Source organism: Pseudorca crassidens, chromosome 20 (genome assembly GCF_039906515.1).
Source record: "Pseudorca crassidens isolate mPseCra1 chromosome 20, mPseCra1.hap1, whole genome shotgun sequence".
Lineage (NCBI taxonomy): Eukaryota > Metazoa > Chordata > Mammalia > Artiodactyla > Delphinidae > Pseudorca > Pseudorca crassidens.
Genome location: NC_090315.1, coordinates 28,228,897 through 28,247,190, shown reverse-complemented (window position 1 = coordinate 28,247,190; position 18,294 = coordinate 28,228,897). Strand labels below are relative to the sequence as shown.

General features: G+C 56.0%; 1 protein-coding gene and 1 non-coding gene across 3 annotated transcripts in view; one reads left to right on the top strand and one right to left on the bottom strand.

Annotated features, from left to right (window-relative positions):
• ZNF423 (zinc finger protein 423) overlaps nt 1–18,294 on the top strand; it is a 329,134-nt gene that overhangs the window by 309,533 nt on the left and 1,307 nt on the right. The window lies entirely within an intron of this gene.
• On the bottom strand, nt 2,968–3,040 carry TRNAK-UUU (transfer RNA lysine (anticodon UUU)). Its single transcript has one exon. It is a non-coding gene; the product is annotated as a tRNA-Lys (tRNA).

Genomic DNA, 18,294 nt, shown 5'->3' with positions numbered 1-18,294 from the left:
GGTGTGGCGTGCCCACACAGCCTGGCTGCAAATCCCAGCCCCGCTACCGAGTGGCTCTGTGACCTTGAGCAAGTCACTGACCCTCTCTGGGCCTCAGCAAATGGAGGGTAATGACAGTGCCTGAAAGGCCGTCAGCTCCGGGTCTGGTCAGAGTCCAGGTGTGGCGAGCACCAGCCAGTGTTGTGGTCGCTGCTGCGACCCGTGGGCTTTGGTTCACTCCTTCACGACTTGTGCCTTCAGCCTGTCACATGTGGATGTGCTCAGTGCAGCCCACAAGATTTGCTGAGCACCTACTACGTGCCAGGTGTGTGCACGTTCTGGGGACACACAAAGGCCTGTGTCCCTCAAGTGCTGCCTGGAGAGGAATAGGGAACCAATGAGGACGAACGGGCAGAGTACTGATTCCATGTTTGCGGCGTAACCTAGTGTAATGTATGCATTAAAGCATAGCATCATAGCAACCATGCGGTGTGCTAAGTCTCACACAACAGGACCGCTGTACACAGCAGAGCCTGTAGCCGGGCCCCACGTGACATCGCAGGAGGCCGGGGCTGTGACCCTTCCTCTCTTTGTCTCCAGGCTTGTCTGTCTGTGTCTCTTAGTTTATTTACCCTTGAGTGGGGCAAGGCCTTTGCTGCTCACAGTAAAACGTATCACCCTCAGCAGCAGCGTCCTGTCTCACCACTGCCACCGCTTGGGGCAGCCGAGCCTCCCAAGGGGCCGTGTGTGCAGGTTTAGGGTCTACGTCTGGAGGAGACTGAGGGGTGGGCAGTGACTCTGCTTCTTGTCCTTCTGAGGCCCAGGCACAGGCCTGAGCCATTCACCCACTGTAGTAAAAGCGAGACAGCTTTCCCCGAGTGTTTGCTGGAGGCCCGATTCCATCTCTTCACGTGCGCAGTCTTTTGAGACCTCACAGTGACGATCTCCATGGCACAGATGGGTAAACTGAGGCTCTCCTGGGTCACACAGCTGCTGGAGTCGCGGGGCTATGAACACACACAGCCTGACACTAGTGTCTGTGTTCTCGGCCTCAGGGCTGGGGCAGTGCACTTGCAGTCGACTCTCAAGCCCTTAAGGGCCAAGGGCAGGCCTCTGGGTGCTGGGTGCTGGGTGCAGGCAGGCCTCACCTCCCAGGAGGGTAAGAGTTCCAGAAGGGGACTCGGAGATCGCCAGGCTCCTGGGCACGTGGATGTCTTGCTCTGGGTGAGCTGCGGCTGCCGTGGTCACCACAGAGGGGAGCAAGGGAGGGGCGGGCCCTGCAGGAGCCCATGCCTGGCTGTGCTCAGATGCCCTCGCGAGCCCCGGGGCTCTGCCTGCTTGAGCGATGAAGTGTGCGGAGGCCCAGGTGGGGGCTGGGGGGGCTCCTCCCAAGGCCCGGCTCCGGGCAGAGATGGCACTTGGAATCGGCCTCCGGCTGCCCGTCTGCCCATTGGAGCCTGTCACTCATGCCCTAGGGCGGGGGGCCAACGAACTTTAGAGGGGCACCATGCCATCGTGACAGATGGGCATGGGGGCGCTGCCAGGAGCCTGAGGCCGGCAGCCATTGTGTGTGTTGTGAGCCCAGCCCCTCGCCGGCGCTGTCCCAGCCGGGACCAAATGCCTTCAGTTTCTTAGAACAATGATAATACTAAGAGCAGTGGGTGCCGTGTTGGTCCAAGGCTCCCAGAGGTTGGCACTGTACGAAGCCCTGCCCCCCTCATTGACTTAGACACAGAGGCAGCCCGACGTACAGGAAAGACACAGGGCCTTGGGGGGCCAGAGGGTGTGAATCTCAGTTGCTTCTTCAAGGTCCCTGTGACCTTGGGACATGTGACCTTCCCCCCGAGACTCACCGTCCTCACCCGGACAGCGGGCCAATGCTGCCTGTCCTGGAGGGTTAATGTGGGGATGCAACGCACTGTTTGTGAAACACGGAACACAGTGCCCGGGCCCAGGAGGGCCTAACGGAGGGGGTGGCGTTGGGGGTAGAATTGATGTGATGTCACCGCCCCAGATGGGAGACTCAATATCACGTCCCACAGCTAGCAAGTGGCAGAGCAGAGCCTGAGGGGCAAAGAAGGGTGGGGGAATAATAATAACAGCAACAACCCCAGGCACTAAGGGGGGGCCCTTTGCATTGATTATCCTGTTTTATCTCACGACAGTCATTTGAGGCCAATGTTGTTGTTCTCTCCATTTTGCAGAGGGGGAGACTGAGGCACACGGGGCAGTGGCAGAGATGAGATTTGAACCCAGGTAGCCTGGCTGTAGAGCCCGAGTGTTGAACTGCTGCCCTGATGCTGTGGGCAGGCTTTTTCCCATCGCAGAGCCCCAAGCGTGTTGAAAATGAGGTCTGCTTTGTCTCTCGATACCGTGGTCTGTCCGCTCAACTTGTTGGGGGTGGGCTGGCTTCCCCCTGCCAGGACGCCAGGGTCTGGGGGGCTGGGGGTGCTTGGCCCCCTCCGGCGGAGAGACCAGAACCGGGTGCTGTCGGCGGGAGCCTGGGCTGCACTCTTTGGTTGAGCAGGAACAATTACTAATGACATTTAGAAAGAAATTAATGATGAGAAATGCAAGTTGGCATTTCAGGAGCGCCAGTCCACAGCCCCACGTCAGCACTCACCGGAGAGGCAAGGGGCTGGGGCCGGGCGTGCAGGGGGAAGGAGGAGGTGGCAGGAATTAATTTTGCTGTGTCAATAATGAATGTGGCCCCACTCGCTCTGCTTCTGGAGTTTAGACAAAATCAAGCACGGACCGACTGGGGCTCATCCAGGGCTGCAGTGAGATTCACTGTGTGCTGTGATATGGGCAAGGGTGGGTAACAGGTTCAGTGGGTGGGCGGGGGACAGCGAAAGGGGAAGGGTAGCCTTAGGACCGAGCCGTTTGAGCTCAACCAGCTCTTACCAGCTGCGTAACTTAGCAAGCTGCTTTGCCTTTCTCTCTCTCTTTTTTTTTTTTGGCCACACCACTCGGCTTGCAGGATCTTATTTCCCCAACCAGGGTTTGAACCTGGGCCCTCAGCAGTAAAAGTGCAGAGTCCTAACCACTGGACCGCCAGGAAATTCCCTGCTTTGTCTTTCTGGGCCTCAGTTTCTTCATCAGTAAAATGGGACATCAGTAAAATCGGGACATGTGAAGAGAACATATGAAGACCAGGCAGCCCAGTTTTGGCACATGACAGGCGCACAGTATATGGTAGCTATTACCCTGTTCCACGGACATGTTTTAAGATGCACAGCTTTTCTCATTGTAACGGCTCTCACATTGGAATGCCTCACTTGTGTGTTATAGTTTAATGGGTCATGTTTTTGTTTGCTTGTTGTCATGCATCAAATACGGAGCATCTTATATTCTCTGGGGTCTGAGAATAGATAAAAGACGGCATTGGTAGGAAGCATGGCAGAGGGTGAGGAGGAAGAAAGATGCTGAAATTGTCTGGGGCAGGGATTGGGTTTCCCAGTGGGAGCATGCCCACCCCTTCCTTCCCGTCAGGTTCTCCAGAATGAGGAAGAGGGGTCCCATCCAGCCTCCCCTCACATAGAAGGGAGAAGACACACACAGGGAAATGTCATTATCATGGTAACGTTGAGCATTTTTACAGTGGAGGTTAAAAACTCCTAGCCCATGACCCTGGGGAGTTTGGAACCTTTAAATGGTTGTCTATGTTTCAAAATGGAGATTTCCTATAATCATAGTGGCTACCGTTAATATAGTGCTTATTACGTGCCAGACGTTGTTCTTAGCACTCTATACATCAAGACACTCTATCCTCACAATGCCTCTATTATTGAGGTAACTGAACTGAGGCACAGAGAGGTTAACTAACTCCCTGAGGCCACAGAGCTAGTCAGTCCTGGGCCTAGGCCACCAGCCCCAGATTCTGTCTCTTTACCACCACATTAAATGGCTAGATTTCTTGATTTTTCTACAAATGAGATCTGGCAGCCCCTGGACCACAGTCCCGCATGGCAACCATCAGCTGCTGTCTTCAGACGCGGGGATGTGAGCTCTGGGTCAGCACCGCCCCCGACCTGGTCGGACGCACGCAGTTCATTACCCACCTGGGCTCTGAGTTTGCGACCCTGTTGCGACACTTCACAGTTTGTAAATATCATCTTGTTGGGGCCTCAACAACCGGCAACCACTGCAAGTGCTCTTTACTCCCACCATGTTGCAGACCTGAAAACTGAGGCTGGGAAAGGGCGATAAGGCTGGGAGGAGTGGGGCCCAGGGCGGGAGTGGGGAGTGTATTCCACCCATTTGGGTTTGGGTGTTTGAACAGGGAGGCAAGTGGGGCTCCCTGCTCTCCAGCTCAGTGACTGGTCCCCCCGGTGAAACCAGACGTGGATGCACAGGCCAACAGCTGCATCGTCGTGGCACCGTATCAGTCTCCCCACCCTTCCTTCTGAAGCTGCCACATCAAAAATGCGGGGCATCCATGCTTTGGCGTTGACGGTGATGACAAAGACTTGTGATTTGTAGTAATTATGACAATATTAAACATCTGTGTACCATTTTACATATTGTAAACATTTTTACATATGTAACCTGATCTGAAGCCCATAACAAGGCTATGAGGTCAGTATTATTTGTAAATAGGTACTTAGAAAAGTGAAGTGACTTGCCTTGGGTCACATACATATATTAGGTGGCTAAGGCAGGATTTGAACTCCAAAGCTCACTGTATTTCCACCGGTCCTTCTACCCTCCTTCCCGCTTATTTATTCGTGCACTCGTCTTTCCCCTACCATTCACTCATCTGCCACCCATCCACTTACCCACACATTCATTGATTCATCCATCTTTCCATCCATCCATCTACTCGTCCATCCATCATCCACCCACTCATCCACCAACCATTTTCCATCCATCTAGCTACACATCCATCCATCCAGCCATCAGTATTGAGTGTTAAGTGCTGGGAACTACACAGCTTTCATGACACCTCCCTCATGTGCTCTTAATTCCATGCTTAACTGCTACCCATCCCTCCTCCCACCCGACAACTGCTTGTGCTCCCCCCGCCCCCCCCCACCACACCTCTGATGAGGTGAGTGGGACGGGATGGACTGGGGGATCTAGATGATCCTTTGTTTGCCTCATGGAAACCATCGAGTTCTGGTGGTGGAAGCGAAGGCGCAGGGCAGACCCACTTGGTCAAGGTGGAGCAGGTGTGTGGGCAGTGATGATGCCTAGAGTTTGGTTGGAGGTTGAAGCTGAGTGTGGTTGGAAGCTGAGGGCAGACAAGGCATTGCAGGCTGGGCCACAGTGTTCTTTAGCCCCATAGTGGGCCCAGCTCCCAAGGAGCCCTGCCTTTCTAGGTGGGTAGAGGTCACCCTTAGCCCTTTGCTTTGTACCAGGCTGGATGTCCTCTCTGAATGGACAAGGATGTACGCCCAAGTGTTTTCATAAGAACCTTCGCGATCATTAAATATAATCGGTCTCAGCTGCAGTTTTGATCGCTGGTGCGTGCACACAATTCATCACAGCAAATTAGGTCCGTCTTCAGAACTGGCCCTGCAGCCTGGGGGTCTGTCAGGGACGGGGGTGGGCCATGTGGGCTCCGGAAGCCATTCTGGGGGGGGTGATGAGCCATGTTTTCTGAGGAGGACCCTCAGAATAATCTACCAGGACAGCTCTCCCTCTGCAGGGGTTAATTTTCTAGAAATTTTGAGGATGCAGGAAAGTTTTCTTTTTAGCAAAAATTTGGAAGAAAGAAGAAAAGGATGTGATGGAAGTTTTTAAATATCATTTATAAAACCTGAAAGCACTGGGTTAGCTGAGGGACCAGAACATATGTGTTCTGTATAATTAGTGACCGTGTGACCTAGATTTTCCGGGACGGTCCTGATTTCAAGTATTTTGTCCCAGCTATTGGCTGTTTGTCCTGGATTTTTGGCTTGTGAACTACGATGACTACATGTGGAGCTGAGTTTTCTTATCAAATTTTAATGAATAAATATTTAAAGCTGGAAAGGCCTGGAAAGATTTCAGAAAAAATTAAAGGGAAAATTTCCACCCACTTTTTTTCCCAACATGGCGAAATACGTCTGTGGGTATACCTCGTGCATGCTTCCCGTTCCCCCACTGAAGCAGCAGAGGAAACACTTTCGTCCAGCAGGGTTTGAAAACCGTCAAGGCCCCAGTCCTTTGGACTTGGCAGTAATTGCAAGGGAGGCCTCTCTGCCGTGTGGCTCAGGCCCCTGTGCTCAGGGCATAAAGCCCCTGGTTCTAAAGGTCTCGAGAGGTCCTCTGTTCTTCTGTGGCCCTGGGAGCCGTGCCATTGATGATAGCCATAGGCTCGGGCACCGCAGAGGAAAGCCCTGTGCATCACGGAGGTGGAAAAGGCCTTGCAGCCAGTTCTGGCCAGTGATACGTCCCCTGGATGCTGTAGCTCCCACCTGTCCAGCCGAGGCCTCTACACGCCTCATCTCGCTGCTACAGTCTGCAACTTCCAGCTTCCAACTTCCAACCCTAGAACAAGAGACGTGGACTTCCCTGGTGGTCTAGTGGCTAAGACTCTGCACTTCCAATGCAGGGGGCGCGGGTTCGATCCCTGGTTGGGGAACTAAGATCCCAGATGCTGCGTGACCAAAAGAAAAAAAAAAAAGATGTCTTCTGTGGAACAAGAGACATGAGGATTACAGTACAGGATTGGCCCTGCACTCAGCTGTAGCACGCGACAGACATTTCATCCTCCCACCTGCCCGCTTACTCTGTAATATCCCACCCAATTTTTTAAAAAATTGTGGGAAAATACACGTACATAAAGTTTACCATCTCAACTATTTTTAAAAAATTAATTAATTAATTTATTTTTGGCTGCATTGGGTCTTTGTTGCTGTGCACGGGCTTTCTCTGGTTGTGGCGAGCGGGGGCTACTCTTCGTTGCGGTGTGCAGGCTTCTCATTGCGGTGGCTTCTCTTGTTGCGGAGCACGGGCTCTAGGCGCGTGGGCTTCAGTAGTTGTGGCTCGTGGGCTCTAGAGCGCAGGCTCAGTAGTTGTGGCACGCGGGCTTCAGTAGTTGTGGCTCGTGGGCCCTAGAGCGCAGGCTCAGTAGTTGTGGCACGTGGGCTTCAGTAGTTGTGGCTCGTGTGCTCTAGAGTGCAGGCTTCAGTAGTTGTGGTGCGTGGGCTTCAGTAGTTGTGGCTCTCAGGCTCTAGAGCGCAGGCTCAGTAGTTGTGGTGCACGGGCTCAGTTGCACCACAGCATGTGGGATCTTCCCGGACCAGGGCTTGAACCCGTGTTCCCTGCATTGGCAGCCGGATTCCTAGCCACTGCACCACCAGGGAAGTCCCTTAACCTTTTTTTTTTTTTTTATACTGTTACACTATCTTGCTGAGTTCAGGTGTAAAGAGCCTTGAAATTCTTTTTTTTTTTTTTTTAGATGTTGGGGGTAGGAGTTTTTATTTATTTATTTATTTATTTTTGCTGTATTGGGTCTTCGTTTCTGTGCGAGGGCTTTCTCTAGTTGTGGCAAGCGGGGATCACTCTTCATCGCGGTGCACGGGCCTCTCACTATCGCAGCCTCTCTTGTTGCGGAGCACAGGCTCCAGACGCGCAGGCTCAGCAGTTGTGGCTCACGGGCCTAGTTGCTCCGCGACATGTGGAATCCTCCCAGACCAGGGCTCGAACCTCTGTCCCCTGCATTAGCAGGCAGACCCTCAACCACTGCGCCACCAGGGAAGCCCTCCCTTAACCATTTTTAAGCAGACAGTTCATTGGCACTAAGTACCTTCACCACCATCCACAGATCTTTTCCATCTTCCCAAACAGAAACTGTGTCCCCATGAGCCAGTGACTCCCCTCCCTCCCACAGCCCCTGGAAACCACCATTCTCCTTCCTGTCTCTCTAGGCATCTCATAGAAGTGAGTCATACAGTCTTTGTCCTTCTGTGACCAGCTCGTTGCACTTAGCACAGTGTCTTCAAAGGATCCCTGGACTTCTAAGGGAAAAGTATAGCATGCCCTGGGCGGGGCCGCGGACATGGAGGGAGAGGGGCAGCCCTGTTTCTTCTCCTCTCCCTGGCCCTGTCAGTGGAGGCTTTGCCTCACTACCATCGCCCGTTGGCTGTCATTTCAGAAATACTGAGTTTTTAGCAAGCGCCGGGCTCTGAGCTGACACAGGGCCTAGCAGAGAATGGAGAGATAAGGTCCCTGCCTGCAGCTCATGGCCTAGTTGAGGGGCAGGGAAGCAGCCTGGTCACTGCAGGTTGAGGAAAGTGCTAGAAGGACACCTGTGCAGGCGAGGAGCTGCACCAAGACAGGGGCCCCTCATCATACGGGCAGGAAGGGCTTTCCCAGGCCATGGCAGTCAGATGCGGAGGAGCCTGGGGAAACTGGGGGGAGCCTCGGGGCAGTGGAGTGGCCGCCAAGAGGGCTGAGTGAGGAAAGAGCTTGGCCTGGGTGGGGAGCTGAGAGAAGGTGGTAGAGGCTGCGGGGCCAGCAGTCGCCGGACCTTATAGGGCTGTCAGGCCTGGGGTCTGGAGCCCGGATTTCTTCTGGGTGTGGTTGGGACCCACTGGAGGTTAAGCAGAGATCTCCCACTTCCCTGCTGCCTGGAAGAGAGAACCTGGGCCATTCCTCTCATGGCACTTTGTACTCTCAGTGTCCCATCGCCATGAAGAGGAAGCCCTGGCTGGAGCCCAGGTTGTCGGCAAGCGGGGGCTTGCAGGGGTGTCCCCCCGGTGGTGTGGGTGAGGGCAGGTTAACCGCACTGTATGGGGAGATGAAAAGCCAAAAATAACAATAACCGAACCCTGAACCACTGTGCAGCGTGTTGTCAGTGTAACGTGTGTGTGTGTGTGTATGCACGCACGCCTGGGATGTGGGGTGTCCACGACTGTGCGTGTGATTGTCTGTGAGACTGTGTGTAGGTGCCTATGGGCTCTTCACGAGTGTGTGTGCACCTGCGTGCATTTCATTTTGGGGTGCCTGTGAGTGCGCCTGTGTGTATGTGTTCGGAACCCAGCGGGGGGTTATGCAGAGATTTCCCACTTCCCCTGATGGGTGACCTCGGGGTGTCTGTGAGAGCGTGCATTTGGGGGTGGGCGTAGGTGCGGAGAGAGGAGGAGCCCTGTCATGCCACGCTGCCTCCATAAGTGCCCCCAAGGGCGGTGCCCACACGATGCCTTGCTCTCTCCTTCTCCCCCCGTGAGACACAGCGGGTGATGGGTGGGAAGACTCTCAAGTCCTTTGGAAGAAAGGGAGGCACGAGGGGATTATCATCAAGACTCTTGAGCGAGGTGCTTATGGAAAACTGGCGCTCTTCTCTCTGAGTGGTTGAGGGAGGGGCTACCTGCCCCCCCTCCCCAAGATGGCCATTTTGACGCTCCTGTGTGACCCCAGGGAAGGCGGGTTTCCCAGGTTTGCTAGCACCTGGCGCACCCAGAAACGCTTAGGCTGCATGGTGGGCCCCGCCCTCAAGGCAGCGGTACCCAGGGCCTGGGGGACCACGCTGGCCTCAGCAGAGCTTCATCTTCTATGCTCCATCCTCTTCTCCAGAACGTAACCCTGGAGGGTCCCACATCCCACTCCCTCAGGTGAGGACCCTAAATAATGATGGGCCACGTGCCATCTAATAGCACTGCCCACCCTCCCCCCACCCCGGGCATCAGCCAGTCAGTGTACTGGAAGATATCTCGAGCATCCTGAGGGCCTCGCAAAATACCAGCGGCCTCAAACTGGCAGCCCATGGGCCACATTTGACCTACAGACATGTTTTCATTGGCTGCATCACGCTTTAAATATGAAATGTTTTATTTTTTTGCGGTACGCGGGCCTCCCACTGCTGCGGCCCCTCCCGCCGCGGAGCACAGGCTCCAGACGCGCAGGCTCAGCGGCCATGGCTCACGGGCCCAGCCGCTCCGCGGCATGTGGGATCTTCCCGGACCGGGGCACGAACCTGTGTCCCCTGCATCGGCAGGCGGACTCTCAACCACTGCACCACCAGGGAAGCCCTTCCCGCACCATTTTTAATGGAGTTTCAGCACCTCTGCCTCGGTCTCTCCCCAGGCTCTGGTGGCCTGTACGCTTCGGTTCCTGCCCTGCTCTGGCAGGATGGAATCCTATCTTTCAGAGGTCTGACTCAGGCTCTTTGCGGGCAGGGGGCCATGTCTTAATTCATACTTTAGATGAACCCCAGGGTTTGGTTCCAAGCAAGCGCTTGGCTAATGTGTTTAGAATGGACTTCCCAGTGACCCGTGACAGGCCAGTGCAGTGTCCCCACCCCGGAGGGGCCAGAATCCACAGCAGGGAACTAACTTGTGGTCGCCTGGCACACCACAGCCCAAACCCTTGATTCTCGGTCCTTTGTCCCAGGTTTGCTGGGCACCCTGTCCCTGAGGGACTCCCATCTCCCTTTGGAGAACCAGCAACAGTGGTGGCCAGATTAACTTGGGACTCGGCGCCAGGCTTGTTGCTGAGGAGGGGCACATCTATAAGCAGCCCTGGAAAGATGTCACCCTCCTCTGCCCGTGACACAGCCGTAAGCCCTCATCTTCCCTCGCACAGCTGCTACCTAAAGTCGAGTCGCTGGCCGGCGATCGGGCCCCTTTGCATTCTGAAGCGCAGATCCCCAGAGTCCTTGGGCCCTCTGGGCAGGTGTTATTAGTTCCCTTGTTTTGTTGGGTGACTCTTAATGGGAGCCTGTTTATGGGCTGAGTCCTAATAGAAGGCTTCGGTTGCCTCCTCATAATCTATTCTCTCGTGGGTTTTATTTCCGAAGCACAGCCGTACAGAACCTGCCCCCTTGGGAGTTTATTGGACTTTTTTTTTTTTTTCACAACAACATTTTCTCCCACATTTTCACTCAAAGGAAGATCTTTTTCCCACTCACGGGACTGGTTGTTGGCCAAGGCCACCTGCTTTGGGCTCTTGGGTCCTGGGTGCTGCTGGGCACTGGTGAGAGGGGTTTACAGGGGGTCGCTGCTTGCCCACCTGGGGTCCTTAGAGCAGCAAGGAGAATGAAAGAGAGCAGACAGTCAGCTCCTTTGGGGACACGTCCAGCAGCAGCAGTCAGGGTCACGCGGCTCTTCCTCACATGGCCCCAGGTGACGAGGTCCCCGAAACTGCTTCTGCTCTGGCTCCTGCCAGAAAGCAGTAGATCCCCCCAAAGCCAACCCGCTGCTCCTTAGAAGCTGGAATCTCCCTCCACGCCAGGAGTTCCGGATGAACTGAGGCTCTCACGTGAGAGACAGACTTCCCCAGCTAAGCGGGTACGACGTTCACTTCCTGCTGCTCTGGACTGGCAGACGACAGCCCGTCTGGCTGTCTGGGAGGCAGGGTCAGGGAAGCCCCACACACGTCCCCACGCGCAGAGGAGCTGCCTCGGCCTCATAGGCTTTGTCCCAGGGCGGTGGGTCACCAGCTTCACTCAGGACCCTCCGATGCCAAGGACGGGTCTCCCTTCCACACGGGCGAACCTGTCCTTGCCCTCTGTGCAAATGGGCAGCCTCCAGCTTGCTTGGTGGGCCCAGGGGGACGTGGGGCACATACACGTCAGGGCCCGGGTCCCCGGGAGAGCGGCTGCGTCACCGGGCAGGCATTTAGGGGGAACCTCAGCCATCACTCACTCCTAATTTTCATGACGTGCATTAGCGAAATTGTGTTGCGAGTATTCATTCGGTGCTGTTTATGGTGTGCTCTCGAGTGCGCTTACCGTTTGTCAGAAGTGCAAACTAGCGAACATACGAGCCTTTAAGACAGGCCATCTGTTCATCTTAGACCCTTGGACGATTGTCAAACGCTTCTAAAAATAAGTGCTCACTAGCAGAGAGGGGCTGCCCAGGTGATACACAGCAGAGGGGGAAGCAGGGCCGCCTGCACCTGTATCCTCCCCAAAGGGAAAGATACAGTCGTGTGCTGGGGATGGGTGGGGGCCCGAGAAGGGAGCAGAGGGGGTGAGAGCCTGAGGGCCCTGCCGATAGGCCTTTCTGGCTGGAGGTGTGTGCGTCTCCCTGTTCCTCGCCTCTCGTGTAACTCCGCAGCTCAAGTACTTTCGATGGCTCCCCGTGGCCCAGATTTAAGGGCAAGCTGCCTCGTCTGGCATCGAGGAGCCTCATCAATAAGACCCCCTCCTTCCTTTCCAGGCTTGTCTCCACGGCACATACCCCGTCCTTCTGCCAAGCTGAATTATTCATTGTTCCCCCAACATATGTTGCACTTTTCACATTTCACAGGCAGGAGAGGGCTGTGGTGAAGGGTGGGCTCGGCATACAGACCGCACAGGTGCAGCTCCCGCACCACCATGAACCAGCTGCAGCACCTCCACTCTGTGCCTCAGTTTTCTCATCTGTAAAATAGGGATAATGAGAGTATTTAGTCCCCAGGGCTGTCGTGAGGCTTAAATGAGTTAGTATAAGTGAAGAGTTAAGAATGACACAGTGAGCTCACGATGAGTGTTAGCTGTGATCGTTATCAGGATTCTTCACACCTTCAGCCTTTGTCTGGATGGTCCCATCTCCCTGGAAAGCGAACACACACACACACTAGTGCAAATCCTAACCCGAGCCGTCCTCAAAGGGCAGCTGGGAAGCCAACTTTTTCCTTAAGCTCCCCCCAATCAGAAATGTTCTCCCCACAGTTCCTTTTTTTTATTTTTATTTTATTTATTTATTTATTTATTTATTTGCGGTACGCGGGCCTCTCACTGCTGCGGCCTCTCCCGTTGCGGAGCACAGGCTCCGGACGCGCAGGCTCAGCGGCCATGGCTCACGGGCCCAGCCGCTCTGCGGCATGTGGGATCTTCCCGGACTGGGGCACGAACCCACGTCCCCTGCATCGGCAGGTGGACTCTCAACCACTGCACCACCAGGGAAGCCCCCACAGTTGCTTTTTGTGAAATCTCACCCCCTCCTTCAGCCATGAGCTGGTAGCAGGCCAGGATGTGCCTCTCTCTCTCTCTCTCTGTCTGTCTGTCTTCCGGCTAGCACACACAGCCAGGCTCCGTGTTTGTTAAACAAATAAATAACAGAACCTCGCTTAGCCTGAACACGGCTGCAGTGTTAGCCTGAAGGATCTGCCTTTTCCCCTGGAAACGAATCCTCCCGTGGTTAAGGCAGGTTCTTGGACTTGGTCCCTGCTCCTGGAGACTGCTCCTTGTGACACCAGCCTTGTGAGAGCCACTGGGGCTGAAGCCGCCAGGGAGTGGCCTAGCGGTAGGCAGCGGGGAGAAAGGGGATTAACCGCAGCCTCTTTCCCAACCTAGAACCGGAGGGAGGTGATGTGGCGAAGCCAGGTGGGCTCTGCAAATGGGGCTGGGTGAGCAGGGAGGGTGGGATGCTCTGGGTACGGGGGCTGTGTCCCTGTGCCCTTAAGTCTGCCACAGGGAGGTGAGGTCCGGCCCCACGAGGCCTTCTCTCGTGCCCCTTGAGAGTAAGGGGCTGTGAGTCCAGGCCGCCCCCATTCACTGTTGACTGTGAGCTTCTCAAGGGAGAGGCTGGGGCTCCACCTCCGTGTGTCCGGTGCCCGGCTGGGGCCTCCGTGAACCGCTGTGGAAGGGATGAGCGAATGAGTGAATGACGGGATGAGTGCACACCTCCTCCCTCCTCCGCAAAGTCTCCGTGAGGCTCTTCGCCTCACCAGATGTCCCACTGTTCCCTGGGGGGGAGGGAAAGCAGTGAATTGTGGGTACAGAGGTTGTAGCCAGGGGGCTGGTGGGGAGGGGGCAACGAGGGGAGGACCTTTATTAGATGCTGCTGTTCCAGAGATAGCACCATCCAAGGTGCTGCCTTCCCCGGAGCAGTCCTGAGATCTCGCCAGCCCCGGGGACACACAGAAGGAGGAGCTGGCAGAGGGATCAGTCTGTCAGACCTCCAAGAAGCCCCCACTGCAAGCCCCCAAGTGTGTTTGGTGCCATGGGGGTACAAGCAGGGAGCAAACAGCGCCTCGTTCACGGAGCTCCCTGTATCTTGGACACCGTTTATGGCAATGTATGTAGCACTTACTCTTGGCCAGCCTGGGATAAGTCCACACACATTATCTCCTGAGTCCTCAGGGCATCTTAGGAAGTGGGCTCTGTTATTTCTGCCCCACCCCCCCAAGCCCCCAGAGGTCAGGGAACTTGCTTAAGGTCACATGGCTAGTAAGTGGCAGAGCCAGGATTCAAACCCAGGACTCAGCCCATCTCAGCCCATAAGGGCTTGCCCCCTGCCTTGGGATCACTCAGGGCAGTGGCTAGCACAAATGGGGCACTTGCAAAGGACCAGGCGAGGTGCCAGGACTTTAGAGATATTTTGTCATCAGCGTGGCTGGAGCACAGGAGGGGCAGCTAGTAATGACCCGCAGTGCAGAGAAACCCTGTCCAGCCCGTGCCCGTGCATCTCAGGATGTGCAGAGCAGTCTCTCATTGCCTCACAGTCAGTGTTTTCCAGGCCACCAGGCAACCAGCATGTTTAAGCACCACTAGTCTTTTCTCCTTGACTCTATGGTGAGTGGACATCAAAGGGAGACCAAGCAGGGTCCCAGACCAAGGGACAGAACACAAAGCCAAGACCTGGAGAAGAAATCCTGATTGCCGACCGGGGGGGACACACCAGTGTGTGTGTGTGTGTGTGTATGTGTGTGTGTGTGTGCATGTGGTGTGTATGCATGCCTGTGGCAGGGCATGGAGGTGTGTGGAGCCAGGGATGCCTCCTGGGGCTAGTGAATGGGCCCCCCACCAGAATCTCCAACTGCCCCATGCTAGGGTGTGTCTGTGCTTTGGGAAGGATGGTCCAGCCACAGACTCTGTGATCCTGATGTTCCCTTATTGCCCAACATACACCCTGGCTTCACTCCAAATCCAGGTTATTTTACTGCTGAATTCCTAGCAACAAGTATGGTGGTGTCACCCAGGGATTTAGTAAAGGTTTTCTGAATGAACGAATGAATGAGTGAATGAGTGAACGAACAGCCATGTAAATGAATGTGAGGGTGTGGGATCCTCACCTCAGCCCTCTGCGGATGACTTCCACAGAGACGGTTCACCAGGGCCCCAGCTAGGGCCCGAACTCTCACCCGTCACTCACTGGTATCCCGGGGGCAGATGGCCCAGTGCACCAGGCAGACGTGCTCGGAGCAGGCGCTACCGGAAACCTCCACCAGGAGAGCCGCACTGGCTCTGCCGGGAGAATGGATCTCGGCCGCAAACCCGTGCCACCCACCCACCTTCCGTTCTCCCATTTTATTTTTCTCACCTGCTCCTGGGCCCACACGTGCATCTCCCTGGCAGGCAGAGAGGCCCGTGTGGATGCCAGCACCGCCCCCCCCCAACCCAGGGACCTCCCAGTCCTTGCCGGCTGCCACCCCTGCCCCAGCCCCGGCCTTTATGATGCCGGGAAGTGTTCATCTGCGGGGTTGGTAGCATCTTTAAAAAACAATTTTCTTCCTTCTCTGAAGGGACTAAATATAGCACAGGCATAAACAGAGAAATAGACATTAAGCCAAAATGCCCTTGTGAGAACCATGCCGGGTGGAAGGAACTCTCAGAAGACTTGACGAAGCTCCCTCATCCCTCGAACCAACCGCAGCTTCAAGCCTTGGGGGAAGCAGCCATGGGTTTTTAGGGTTATTGAACTGTGCCGCCCGCCAGTGGCTCTGCCGGGAGCTGCTCAGTGCACAGGTATGCTGGCGATGGGTGAGTCCTCGTGACAGTCCCTGCCACCCCCTCTGCCCTTTTCGAGACTGGGCCCTGGGCCTGTGGAGGAGCTGATGCCGTCCTGGCCGAGCACAGGGGCTTCTCAGCCACCCCCATACTTATTGGGTGGCCTTGACCGGGCTCCCTCAGAGCCACCATTCTGCACCCTTAAGCCCACAACCGTCGTTTGGGTGTCTGTGTGCCTCTAGGCATCCCCCCCACCCCACGCAGTCAGGCTCCTCGAGGGCCGAGCCCAGCTGGAGTCGTCCCCTCCCTTCCACTGTGCCCGTCCCAGAGCACAGCACCCAGCAGGCGTTTCACAGCGCAGTGCTGAATGAATTCTGCTGCCTGGCCCCCTCGGGGCATCAGGTTTCCACGTTTCCATCTGCTGCGACATCCTGGGCTTTTGTTCCTGTAGAGCTTCAGGTAAGGAAGTTTTACCCTCTTTGAGGAAGTTCTTCCTTGAGTCTAACTGAAGACCCGCCAGCTACTGCCCTTTAAGAGAGAATGCCACTGTTGTTTGCACCTGAGAAGTGGCATTTATCCTTGAACTGTCCTAACCAGCAGTCCTAGGTGTAGGTTTCCATCACCAGGATTTCTGTGCGTGGCTGAGCCAGTGTGGACCATGTGTGTCACACCAGCCCTGTTCTTGGCATCTTGGCAAGAGGCTGCTTCATTATCCAGAGAGCCCTGGACATCCGCCTTGTCCCGTGTTGCTGGTGGTTGGTCCTGAGGACTTTGTGAAGATCAGAAATCATCTGGTTTTCTGCTGCTTATGAAACAGAGCCCACATCCAGGGGCCTTCAGGGCTCCCAGCAGTCTTCCCCGTGACCTCTGTGCTGGGATCGCCCCACTGGTGCCTGCATCTGCCGAGCTTACTGCAGCCTCCATACCTTCGTCTATGCTGTGCCCTCCTCTTGGCATGTCCTTTCCCCTTTCCACATACCTACATCCTACCCATATATTTATTCATTTATTTATCCTTCCATTGATTCAAAAACATTTACTCAGTGTCTCGTTGGTGCCAGAGCCTCGGAACCATAATTTGAGAATGAGGAAAGGGCTATACGTGTTTACCTTTCTAATATCCCTCCTCTCCCTCCTCCTCAACCCCCCACAAATCAAGAAGGACCGGACCACACCCGGAGAACCCGGGCCACGTGGCACTGTTAACTCGCTGGCTGTTGGCAGGGTGGGAGAGGGAGACCACCACGTCGTTCCTGGCAGCTGCGCCTGCTGCACCACCGCTGGGCATGGGAGGCCCGGGGGTCCGGTCAGCACAGTGTGCAGCCCTGGGCCAGGTGCTGGGGCCAAGAAAGGAAGTGATGCCCCGCTGCCTGCCACTCAGCAGAGGCGGCCAGGCTGGCCCTCGGGAGGCACATAGGTGTGGGGGCCGTGGGCTGGAGGTTCCTCGAGCAGCTGCAGAGATGGGAAGCGCCGTGTCCCAGAAGTCCCAGAGGACTTCACGAGTAGCATGGTTGGGAGGAGAGAGGAGGCAGGAGCTGAATCAGCAAAGGCTTGGAAGCTAGGAGGGTGGTTTGATGTAGGGTGGGCTCAGCTCCCCGCAGGACTGGCTGGCTGGCCGTGTACAAGTGCAGGGAGAGGTGCCTCGGCGGCAGGGTGGGCGCTCCCATGGAAACCGCCGCATCCCATCTGTGGCCTCAGACAACCTGCCTTGTGCCTCTGGGTCCCTGACAAGCCCACCGAGGTGCCAGGCTGCTGGCAGAGTCTGTGCTCATGTCTGGAGAGTTCAGATGATCCGCAGACTGGGTGCCCACGAGGGCGCAGGGCACTGTGGGAACCCTGCCTTCTCACCCAAGCCCCTGGCTCTCTTGGATTCTAGTTGCCACCCCTCCTGCTTCCTAGCTGGATGTGCTTTGACCCTGTCTGAGCCTCAGTTTCCTCATTTTACCACGTCCCACCTTGTAAGGCTGCTGTGAGGATCGACAGATGTGCCTGCAACCACACATAGCACGTGTGCTTGCCAAACTCTGGCCACGTGGTCCGGAGCCCGAGGAAGGAGGGCAGTAGTGGTTGGTGTACTGTGTTTCGGGAGTCAGCGGGCATCTGCTGTGTGAGGACGGGGCGCTGCCTCTCCCTGGCCGTGAGCTTACCGGAGGGGCTGGTGCCATCGCCGGGAGGCAGCAGCCGTGCCTGCCGTGGGAAGGGGCTGCCACCGGGGCCCTGGGCCGGGGAGCGGGGGTGGTCCCAGGCCTCCCGGCGTGGCTGCGGGCATCCTCTGGTCACCCTGATCGCCCAGACCCGCAGCCTGGGAGAGAGACGCAGCGCCACGCCTGACCCCTGGTGGTCATCGGCAGAGCTGCAGGTGCGGCCCCGGAGGAGTGGCTGCGCTGGCGGGGCGCCCACTTCTGGGGAGGCTGCTCCCCGTCTCTGGGGGTCCTGTGCTGCCCCCGAGCAGGCCGGGTGGATTTTGTTTCCTTTCTCCAGGTGTCATGAGGTCGAATACCACCTGAGGCTTTGATGAGATCGGTGTGGATTTGGAACACAGACCACTGAAAAGAAACAAAAAGATTGTGGGCTCTTAGAGGCCAAATCCCACCCCCAGCCCCAGGCCACTAGCTCCCGTGGAAACAGACCTACATTGCTGGCCTGCTCTGGCTGGTGTGAGGGAGGAGATACCGTGGGCTGTGGTGAGAGGGAAGCGTTTGGCCAGAGGGGCCCACCCGGGCCCTGGATTC